This window comes from Armigeres subalbatus, chromosome 2 (genome assembly GCF_024139115.2).
Source record: "Armigeres subalbatus isolate Guangzhou_Male chromosome 2, GZ_Asu_2, whole genome shotgun sequence".
NCBI lineage: Eukaryota > Metazoa > Arthropoda > Insecta > Diptera > Culicidae > Armigeres > Armigeres subalbatus.
In genome coordinates this window covers 76,150,557-76,163,144 of record NC_085140.1, presented here as the reverse complement: position 1 = coordinate 76,163,144, position 12,588 = coordinate 76,150,557, and the positions used below count along the sequence as shown (strand labels likewise).

The following is a 12,588-nucleotide window of genomic DNA, read 5'->3' as shown; positions in this document are numbered from 1 at the left end:
AAGTTACGCTGCTCCCCATATTGAGGCAACTTCAAATCCAAATATCCTAAAACTTTTATGGAATGTTGACATTTTTATCAGTACAGATCAATAAGCATATTTATGACTTTGGCTGTGAAAACGAAAGGATTTGGCCATTGTTATGAAAAGTTGATTCAAATTTTGTCACAAAAATCTTTAGGAAGTTCAAAACATACAAAATTTATTCTGCAGGGCGAAAAAGGCCTCAAACCCAAGCGATTTTCATCGTCGACGACGACAATACTAGTCGCCGCGATTCTATCGTTGGTCGCTGCTGCAGGCAATGTTATATTTACGCTTCCATACCAACGGCGACAGAATCGCTGTCGCCAGGAGAATCGCGTCGCGACCGTCGCGTCGCTGTGTTTGGGGAACTTAATAAGGTGTCAATCCAAACAATAACTCAACACATAAAGATCATTTGTCAGATTCTATAATAAAAAATAGCTAGAACAAAACTACTCTTGTTCTCGATAAAACAGGAGGTGATCAAGTCTCCCAACCTTCCCCTAAATATCCAAAACATAGATGTTTAAATTTGTGCTATGAAAATAAAAAAAAAAATATATACAGACCCCATTCGATTTTGAAAGACGTTCGGAACGATTATGTTGCTTAAATCGAATGGTTTTTGTTTTTTGCATCTTCCATTTCACTTATTTTGACACTAGACACACTGTGACACTTTTAACGCGGATTTGAAATCAAGTGCTTTCAGTCTTACTTTTCGTATTTTATGGATATACGAGATTTACGCGGTTCATAGAGCAATTAAAAAACAAAAGGCTAAAATTGATGGGGTCGATTAGGGCTTCATTCCGGAAACGATTTCCGGGAAATCATCTTTTCCGGATTCCTGATTCGGAGTTATGTATCATCTAATTTCCGGGAAATGAAATACATTTATTTTTGTAATAATTGTTCATTTTTTAAATTTGATGATAACGGATTTTGGGGTATCAATTACATTTTTTACTAGATCATCTCACTATTTATTTCACTTTTGAAGTCTGATAATTCAAGTTATAACTGGTCGAGGTTCTACCAAACCAAACCAAGGGCTTTTCTATTGACTTGACATTTTGCGGAAAAGCAAACGGAAATCATTTCACATTAATTCATACATACACTTGTTGTAGGGCATCCTCCGTTATGGAATTATGGATATCTGATACGAGTAGATCAATTAATCTGCTAAACGAAAGCTTTGGCTGAAAATGGGTAAATTTTAAATGGGCTTTGCGTGGATCTGGCAGAACCTCGACCAACTGAAAATGTTACAGAATCATACGGTGCAGTATTCAACACGCCTTGAAGAGAGAGGCGAGACAAAGAACAGTTTGTATCTAACTTTCGTTTATTCAGTAGGTTCAAACCGTTGGTAGGCGTTGATAGTCGAATTAAAAATTTAGTGTCTGAGGTGAAAGCAGAGCTATCAATTTTCCTAGATATTCAGGCAAAGCAGTGACCGCTTTGGCAGGTTTGTCTATTATTGTCAAAGGTTTTTAACCTCCAATCCTTTTGATTCAATTCCCGAACAGACTCACATTCCGAAGACTCGTTTGTATTTTGCGATATTTCTGAAATATTTCATTCGAATATTTTATAATATTGGTTGGCTAACAGATTTGGTGAAAAACAGATTTAGGTCTTTAGTATGTGATCATTATAACTATTCTGAACAAATACTCAAAACTTCTGCAATTATATGGCTATAGGTGCTGTTTGGAATTTCGCAAAGTTGGACTGAAAAAAATGTTATAGTCAGGATCATTAAAGAATTGACAATGAAGCACTCGCCTGAAAGCTCTTTTTTATCGAATGGAAGAATTTTGATTTTAAATATTCATTCATCTGCTTTAAATATAAAATGTTCATGGACGTACAGAATAAAAATGGTTTATCCTTCAAAGCTGACCAGAAGATTCTATGAACTAAAAAAAGTCGTCAGTATAAGAATAGTTCATGTTAGGAATATTTTGCGATAATAGAAAGAATCTTCAAAGCCGTCGTTGTCAAAAACTGAAATAAAATGCGGATACAACTGAAAAGTTTCTTGAAAATTATGGAAAAGTAGTACATAGTGGAGCTCATCAGGACACTGCAGATCTTACTCTTGAGCCAGAGCAGATGCTGATACTTATGACATGGCGAACGTTATGTAGAAGGAGTTAAGGCTTTTCAAACTGAAGAAACATTCTCAGGCTTTCAACAACTCTTTCATCATTAGAGGACAAAATAGCAAGCTTCCCTGATGTCGAATGTATATTTTCAAATCATATCTTGACAAAATTCAAACTACGATTTTGAATTAGTTCAGAAGTTTTTGTTTCGGGATCCGGAATCCGGAAATTATTATTTCATTTCCGCTTTCGGAAGTTGATTCCAGGAAAAATGAAGCTAGGGGTCGATATATAGTGTCGCTAATAAAGATATTTTAGTTACAGATAAAGATTGTCGCCTGACAAACTGCATAGCGTAAATGACGGAAAGCAGAAAACGTCATTTTCAGGAAGCTTTCATGTATTGAGCTTCGTTAGAATGGGGGAAGAGATTAGATTAGATAAGAAATGGCCTGCACTGGCTGTCCGTGGCGCTAAAGAGTAGTACGAGTACCGTAATCCGGGGAACATTGATAATTTTTTAATTGTTTTGTAAATATTTTCCCCAAGTGAAATAAAAGCTTTCCATATTTTAAAACGAGTACTGCTACGTTGATTATTGATATTTTAACTTGTTTTAAAAATGTTTTGTCTGTTTGTAAAGTTCGTCGGATGGAATCAAAACCGTTTGATTTTGCTCAGACAGACAGGAATTGATGTGACACATACGGGCCATTGTGGCACGCTTGATCGTCCCTGAAGATCGGAATATCCATAAAATCAATTGGTAGATTTCATTGTAGAGCGCCGGGATTTTTAAATCCTATTGTTGTCGAACCCTAAGTATGGAATTTTGTTTTGACCACAACTGACGAGTGACCACGCGGTGGTCATCTAGAAGAACCGAAACATCCATAAAAGGTTAATTCGAAAAATTTCATCGTAGAGCGACAGGATTTTTTTGGAATAATTTATTGTCGAACCTGAGTGCGGAATTGATGTTGTGATCACACACGGCCACGATCGGACACTTTCTGAACGGCTTTCCGATTTACCTTGAGCACATGCTTCACACCCTGTCAACTGTATCCCTTCACGTGCATATTGGGCCAGATCCGTGAGCTGATGATAGCATCACAATCACTATTGCAAAACCGCCGATGCAAATGAACGCACGCGCTGGCCGATTTCGGTAAAGATGCAGACTCTAGTAATGACGGATTACGAACAAACTTCTAACTCAGCAGCTGCACCAATCGTTCCATTTCCACTCTATTCGGAAACCACCGATAGCCATCGTTCATAAAAAAATCTCTGCGTTCTGGTCCTAAAGAACTAAAATGCCGCGATACAAGGTGCCCACATTATCTATCGGGACCAGCTGGCAGCAAATGCACGAAAACGAATTTCTGGATAGACTGATATGGTTTATCAAGGCGACGACGGATCGGGTGATGTGCGTAGTTCGAGTTTGTTCAACATCGCTTTGAGGGGAGTGCTCGAAGAGCAGGATTGAGTACAGAGTGGTACGATTTTCACAAAGTCCGTCCAGTTATTTGGCGCCAGACAACATTGATATTATGGCACGCACTGGCGTCGTCAGCTATTGTTATTTGGTGGGCACCACTGCAGAACAATAGCCTATGAGAACAATGTGTGATTGCATCGTGTGGTGCCCACCACTCTCCGCCAGTGATGGCACGTAAAATAACTAACTTTGAAAGGATGGAGGAAGCACATCACACACGAAAAGCGAAGCTAAACGATTGAAAAGACATCAACACGTCGAAGACGAAGTACATGATAGGGAAGAGGCTCAAGAGAGGACAACGTAAGCCACCAACCACGAGTTTGTATGTATGGGTGGTGACGAAATCGATGGTTGAAGAATCTTGTACTTGGGCTCATTGGTGACTCTGATAACGATACCAGCAGAGAAATTCGGAGACGCATTATAACAGGAAATCGTACGTACTTTGGACCTACAAAACGCTCCGATCGAGAGAGTTCACCGCTGTACTTCCAAACAGATCATCTACAAAATGCTTATTGACCGGTAGTTCTCTAGGACACGAGACCTGGACGATGCTCGAGGAGGATCAAGCGCACTGGGAGTTTTGAAAGGAAAGTGCTCGTCCATCTATGAACCATCCGTCGTTCACACCACGAGAATCGGAAGACTACGTGGGCCGGGCACGTAGCCAGAATGTCTGAAGTAATCCGGTGAAAATGGTTCTCTGACAAAGATCCGACGGAACAACAAGCAGAGGTGCACAGTGGGCAAGGTGGACGATCAGGTGGAACGATTTTGAACCTCCGCAGACTGCGTGGTTGACGTGCAACGTGCAACTATCGTCTCCGAATTTCTTTGCTGGTATCATTCGGTAGTCACCAGTGAGCCCAAGACAAATTTTCTCCACCTCGATTTCTGTCACTACGCGTAAACTCGCGGTGGGTGGCTCAAATGCCTTCTTTTGAACCTCTTCCTATCAGCTAGTCTACCGTCTTGTAGCCGCCCAACGTTAAGCCCTGCGTTCGCCTACGACGCGTGTTGTACATCGTCGAGAGTTTTGAGCGCAGGCATACCTGCAACGAGATAGTGGTCGGATTCAATATTCGCACTGTGCGCTAAGTGCGGACGTTCGTGAGTCGGAGAAGAATTACGTCGATTAGGTTTTCCGTTTCGGTTAGGGACTTTTTTTTTTTTTTTTTTTTTTTCAAGGGAGAATGCATTTACACTAACCCAGTACACGTGCATTGTAGTTGCAACCACTACACGGAAGTGTACTGAGTGTCGGACCCGACCATACCGGTAATACCGACTAAACTCCCTTGGGCTCCACCATCGTTTCCCAGGACACCTCCCAGTACTACTTCTGGGGATGGTACTAAATGCATCTGCTCATTCTCGCTCACACAGGCACCCGTCCCAGTGACTGACTTGGGTGCTCGCTCTATCGCACCCTCAAACACACCCTACATACTCTGTTGCACCTCTGTCATGCCGTGCGGGTCTAACTTGTGTGCCCACCTTCTCATGCCATGTGGGTCTAACTTGTATGCCCACCCAAACCCTTGATTCATGCTCTACACTCCATGCTTGCACACAGCAACGCTCCTATGGGTCTGACTATGTGCCCACCCTTCTCATGCCGTGCGGGACTAACTTTGTGCCCCTTACATGCCGGGGACAACTTGTATGCCTTTATCGTACCATGTGAGACTGCTCACCTCTTTCATTCAGTTGCGCATTACTACTACTCAGTCATTCGACCTAGCACTCCCTCTGGCATCCCTTGTGGGACTCTTCGCTTAGGTTCCCCTTCTGACATACCATGTGAGTCTGACTCACCTCGTTCATGCCATATGAGACTAGCTCAACTCGACTCAACTCATTCCTTTCAGTACCATGAGACTGACTTGGATGCTCACCCACACCCTCTGCCACGCCGCGGGGTATCAGTATGGTGGAACCAACATTCCTGCGCTTACTCCCAGCGCGGCGTGTGCAATCCACATACACCCATTCATTCACCCTTCTGCCATGCTTCGAGGTGACGATCCCGTTGCCACCTGCGCCACACTCTGCATGGGCAGACCATTCACAACTTCTTTGCGTTCGCACTTTGCCTAACTTACCAATCACAAGTTGTTATGCTTGTCGAGTTGCTCGCGCGCGATTCTCTGCAGCTGCAGGCATCTGAGTGGTTGCAGTCGAGACTGCGTTCCACTTCTCACCGCTTGACACATCCTTTGATAGATTATCCGAGTTGTGTCCCGGCCGCAAACGTCTAGATTGCTCTTCTTTCGACGTCGAAACGAGGACATACGAACAGTATGTGCTCTGCAGTTTCGTCAACACCTGGGCAGTCAGGGCAGACGGGGATCCGCGGCCCAAACCTGTGGTGGTCACGAAACAGCCATGGCCTGACAGGAATCAGTGGAAGGAACCTCCCATGGGGTCCCCCCAGCTTGATATGTTAGGAATCAGCCGGTGGGTCCACCTACCTTTCGAGGAGTTATCCCACTGCGCTGCCATCTGGCAAGCGTCACCCTGGTACGCTCGCGGGCTCCTCTGGTGCCACGTAGGTCAAAACACTCCTCGTCTTCCCGGATGACCAGCCGACTGGCATCATACTGCTATCACGCAGGATGCGTCGCGCGATACCGTAGGCGATATCACCCTGAGACATCAAGCGGTAGGTGCTTCCAGTTTCTGCAGGTAACTGGTTACCCCAGTGCTTTTTGCCAGGACGGCCGCGTACTCAAGAATAGATGCGGAACGCCTGCCAGTACCTACGTCTACTGGCGCACACCTGGTTAGGTAATCTGCATGTGGCCTTGTATACTTTTGCGGGGAAAGAAGGTGCTTCGGACCACCATTCCGCTGGAGGCGCAAATTTTGCATCGTTGGCCGTTATCATTCGATACGGTGTGTAAATTATCGGTCCGATGACCGGTCTATACGTATGATTATTTGGTTACATTTAGAATGGAAAGTGAATTGAACAAGCGCTTGATTAACGCGTCCAAACACCTTCTGCTCAACTACAGACAGTAAGTTGAACATGTTCAACTCTTGGCAAGTAAATTGTACTAAGCTGTTCAATTCATTGCCCTTTCAAACGTAGCATTACAGTGAGATATTTCGGCTAAATTTAATTACGCCTATTTTATTGTGCTTCTCGATTTCGTATCCAATATCAGATATTTTTGGGATTTAATAGATTTCGATACTTTCGCAAGAAAAACGTTGAATCACCTGACCTTGCTCGGGATTATATTACGTCGCTTCCATCTCGATATCGAAGGACCATCGAGTTAGGGAGAGATAGAATGGAAGGAAAATTTAAATGGTACTAGATCCAAAACAGCTTGTTGTATGAAAACGACAACAAAACAAATATCATTGCTTATTGTTGATGCTGTTTATCGTCCAAATATGGTCTAGTAGCCAAAATTTGAACTATCGACATAAGGAGAGTGAATCCAGAGCAAAAATGATTACAACATAGGGGATAGAAAGATTTCAAGATAGGGAAGTTATCGAGATGAAAGCCAAAATGTATGTAGATTGAAGGGACCGAGGAATCCATCGACATAGGGAGAGATATCGAGATATAGAACATCAAGATTTAGAGTCAACTATATTTTGCATTCTTACTGTCAATTGTTGAGTTCATTCAGCGCCGCACTCTAGATCATTTTTAGCGCGATCGTATTGGGTTCTTTACAACTCGTATCAAAATTGTATTTTCACAATTTCTCAACTTTCTCCTCGAAATTTAGGATATTTTATAACACAGCAGTCCTAAAGATCCGCATTTTTTTCGATGCAAAGGTGATTTTTTATTTTCACTTCAAATTGTCTTTGCATACGTTTCTTTAGTTCTTAGTAGAAACTATTTTCAAGCTCTCCAAATCCTTGCAAATAAAACCAAAATACCAGTGCTAAATGGACTAGCTGAATAGGTAATTACGTTCCAGTGTTTGCGATAAAAAACGAAGACTGAAGAACAAATCGTTCCTCGAGCAGCAAATCAGCGGGATGGACAGTAGCAGCTAACAATTGAAGGAAGCCAGGTACCTAGTCAAGTATGACAAGAATATATGTCATGACATGGATGTGACGTAGTACGAGTTCCAGGATAAATATAGCTTTTCTTGCTTGAGAAGTGAATCCTTTTCGTAGTACTAGTCTTCGTAACAAAAGGGCACCATTACGGAGCATGAGATCTGATCAAATTATTCAGTACTACTTTAATCAACACCCCAGCTGGGTGAGGGATGAGGATGAAGCACACACACACACACAGCAGTCCTAAAGGCAAATCGATTAATGAGAAACCCGTACAAATCAGGTCAACCCGTTCAGAGTTATATTGCCTCAAAGGAAATGCAGGAAATGAGGAAACTCATTTTATATAGAGAGATTGTACCACAAACGAATTATGTTTGAATTGTATTTATATCAGACTCATATCGGGCATGCACAAAAGTACGTTTCTCTCTGTCAAATCATATTCACAATTTGATAACAATTTGGGAATTCTCAAAATGGGATTTTGCATGCGAGTTAATTTGAAAAGAAATCATCATTGATTTTATAAAATCAAAATAATTTAACGCGGTGTGTGACAAAAAATGAAAGCATGCTAATACTTACCACGAAAAATATAGCTCTTATGGGCCAAACACATGGGAAAATCGTCAAACGCACGCAAACGTGTCCATTGTATTTGACCCTTTAGGCTTTCATTTCGTGACCATTTGAAAAAATCTCGGAGGGTCCCAACAACTTTTTGACGTAACACAGTTCAAGGGGAAGACTCGGATACAGGGTGACAAATGAAAATTTCCAAATCCGAGACCGTCACGAAATCATGTAAGATTTTGAACGTTAATAGCGATTCATCTTTCGATGGATTTTTGAGATTTATATATCAATCGACTCGAAACTTCCACCAATTTTCCAGTTTTATTGAAACATTTGATTATCAACGTTAAAGTAGGGTATTGGACCATTTGGCAGCACCTCTTTTCCGTTCGATCGAGTCCTATTCGGCCGTCGTTCAGTGTAGTTGGTTTTGGCTCTCTTCAGGCGTTCTGCACCAGTTTGAACAATAAGTAGAACCAGAGCAGTGACCGAGTCGGATATACATACAAGGCATGTTTGTGCAAGGATAGGATGATCGATTGTTAGACGGCTAATGCAATGTCATAATGCGATAATCGAATGCAAATGAACAAACATGCTGATTCAAAGATAACTTAGGAGCATGGTGCATTTTATGATAAACTGCAAATTGTTAATTATATTTTTATTATTAAATATGCGCCAAAATCAAAAGAATTCAATTTATATTCACGAAGTTTGAATGACTTCAGATACTCTGAGGTACAATCATGCGGGTTATTGTATATATAGCTTCGAACGATACTTTATTGAAACGGGCTATAGGGTTAAACAGAACTATTACTTTCTAGCTCCCGGATCTAAGATTCTTGCAATTATATTAATAATATGGTTGCACGAAATGTTATCCATAATGTCACTACCAGATAGTGGGAGTTAGATGTAATAAAATAGCACAAACCCTATTCCCGTCCGCAGCGTTTACTACTCTGGCGCATCTTAACCGAATGGTTGGTTTTTGGTACCGTTCTGACTCAAATCCCGAATATGACCTATATTCCGAACAAGGCGTTTTAGTGCCCTAAACTAAAACGTCATTGTTTTCCGCACTGAAGATCAAAATAATAAACGAATTCAAACTCCTGTGGAGAAAATTCACGAATAAAGTTAAAAGGGCATTTAAAAGCTAAAGTAAATGAGTCATGTTCGGAATTTGAGTCAAAACGGAGTACATGGCCAGTATTTGTTGATTTCTAGTTGGCGCAACGGCTTTATCGACTCGCGCTTCTTTGTCGGACTCAACAATATGACAAGTGTCCCTTCTCTGCCAACTATTCCTCGTGACTCCAAATAAGAAGGCAAAATTTGCCAAAGGTCCAAGGCTCGCATTCTTCTCCAGTGATGACTCGATGCTCTAACTACCATTGGACAGAGGCACCTGTGTCTGTAGCCAGGCAGAGATTTCATAGTGTTCAGGGCGATGCGTATCGTCTCGCATCTGTCAAAATCGTAAAATACACAGCGACAAACATATTGCACATCGATCACAGTAACTCTTTAATGCAAATGATCAACGATTATGAGGACGCCTCCGGAGAAAGAATTTTCCCGTGGGTTCGAAGAAATTCTCGGGCCGAACATAATCTTTTTCTGCAAAAGTGCGCTGACCCTTTTCCGTGTCCATGACCAATGCACCGAAATATATAAAGATGTATACTAGCAACTGAACCTGCCAAGGATTCGGACTCTGATGTGAGTATACCCAATCAATAGGACTTTTTACTTTTTTTATATGTGTCTCTTTTTACCCTATAGCAAAAGGTATTTCTTCAGGCTATAATCGATACACCTACGTCCGGGATCAGATCGAGAAAGCTGGAGGAGGCGACTGCATTTCGGTCTGGAAGAAAGATTTATGATTTGGCGACGTCATTCTCACCTACGGCTGCTCGTCGCTGATTAAACACATCTCTGAGGGGAAGAACCATCGGGAACAAGAACTCTGAGTGGTGATCGTGGATTCGCGACTACGCAACCAAGAGGCATGAAATGCTCCGCCAGTTAGTGGCCTGCAAGGAATCGACTGTACCTGCGTACTTTTATTAACGCCATTAGCTACGTCATGCCGGAGGTGACCAAGGTATTCCTCAGCGCCTATGCCCTGCTGGGCCAACGGATGTGTGATGTCCCGCGGGAACGGCCCAGATTAGCACTAGTGGCCAAGTCCCTACAACGTCCTGGTGCTTTGTGTGCTGGCGAAACACAAGCGTTTGGGGCGAGCGTGTTCAGACGGATGCATTCGTTTATAATGAAATTGGTGAGAGCTGTTGTTGATGCTTAACCAAACATTTCTCATACGAACATTTTTTCATTTGTAGGGCAATCCGAACGATCTGATTTTGAACTCGGGCACTCGGGAGAATCGATCGCGTAATCCGGTTGGCCGGAGTGGGGAATCGATCAGTCATCTGGACGCCGCTCAACTTGCACTACGACGTGACCCGCCGGAACTAGTGACGGCCGTCGTAACTGAGGTGGCTATTCTTCCTGTACGAGTGTCCCCAAGTTATCCCATGGCGTATCAAGCCTCTCTCTGAGGTTGGGTATTGATGGGAATGTTAGCGTAGGTGTACGTACGACAGATTATTTTGAACGCCGTTTAAAAATACCCTAAATAAAGAGAAAAATGCTTCTTTTAAACGAACTCCCAGTAATGTAAAGTGTAGAATTTTTAATAAAATCGAAGGCCTTGGCTGTAATAACTGATTACCCCACCCCTGCATTATTTTTAAAATTCGTACATGCTGATTGGCAAATATATATTTACTCGAAAGGCGTTCCATTCTTTTGATTCCAAGCACCTCGTGCTAACAGAATAAGCATAAGTAATAGTACGCAGAAGGCGGCCATATCCCCACTCCATAGCTTTTGTGGATCAAGCATTTTTTTTCTTGAGCAAGGTAAACGGAAATCTGTAACCGGACACCTGAGGAGGTACTCAGGGTAGTGTGGGATGGGTATGTCATGCAACTCTTACCCGACCCGCCAAAAAAACCAAAACCTTTCGCCAGTCCGTAACCCCGGCCCGCAATTAAGCCAATACATCAGGGGACTATTGAGAACGCTCACGCCTATGCAACGCAATTTCTCTGACGTCAATATTAACACACAACATCAGACTTCAAGGGTGGCTACCTCACCAATTCTGTCGATCGCAAACTATGATAGTAACCTAACGGTCCGTACTTCATAATCTCACGTTGAGACGAGCACCCTGACAACAAACCACCGCGCAAGGTGAACCGCAATGACTTATATATCTACATACTTGAGGTATGTCCTCCGCAGCCCACCCGCGACATGTTGGTTGTCGGGGAAGAGCAAGGTGTTCACTGCATCACAGGGTGCTGCCTTTACTGCACTTCGTTGGTTTTGTTCAAGACGCCACCACCGCTGCAGTTTCTGACATGATCTGTTGAGATGCTGTGTTCACCGCATTCCATATAGCTTCTTCCCGGCAACATCCTCTCGACGAGGTTGTCCGGGGCTGTAATAACCATACCACCACAAGCAGGATGGTATTGCGTTCTACTCGAATCGCGGGCATGAACATCACATGCGTTTCTGGGTTGATTCTACCTCACCTACAATATTCAGAGCACCTGCATCTGCAACAACCGTGCAGTAAACTTCAAAGCAGCCATGTTCCGACAACAGTGACCCATGCAGAATCTGCAAGTGAAGTCGCAAACCTGTGCAGGGAATTCCTCTAAAGTTGCATTGTTCAGACGCAACACCGTCACAAGTTAGGTGGAAGTTGAACTTGACCATGCTCCTTCCTATCAACCCAGTTGGCACACATCTGAATCTCTCGTTCAGGTGGGTCCAACGACCTTTGACTGCGTAAGTCCCATGCTCTTTGCCATTCTGTGATAAAGCATTTTATCGCCACTGAAGCTCCGCTGACATGCACATAATCTGATGGCTCGTAAAATTGAGCTTATCATCGATCATCACGCCCAGATGCTTGAGAGACTCTCACGGAGTTAACCGTGCAGGTCCCCTACTTTATCCTAGCCTCAGCCAAATTTGGAACCATGACGGTTATGTACTGACCAACGACTTCCGTCTTGTGGTGTGCAAGTGATAACCCGTCTCCTGAGTTGAGCCATTCCTCCACTTCTGCCAATCGCGTATGAAGCCTCTTCAATCTAACTTCGTCGAGAGGTCACCTGCTTACTTCTAGCATTACGTCATCCTCGCAAAGCCTTCTATCTTCACTCCGGCCGGGAGACTTAGGCGTAATACTCCATCGTACATAATATCTCC

At 43.0% G+C, this 12,588-nt stretch overlaps 1 pseudogene; it reads left to right on the top strand.

Moving 5' to 3' along the window:
- Positions 1-10,856, top strand: part of LOC134209049 (translation initiation factor eIF-2B subunit delta-like) — a 17,645-nt pseudogene extending 6,789 nt beyond the window's left edge.
- Positions 10,857-12,588: the final 1,732 nt, after the last annotated feature.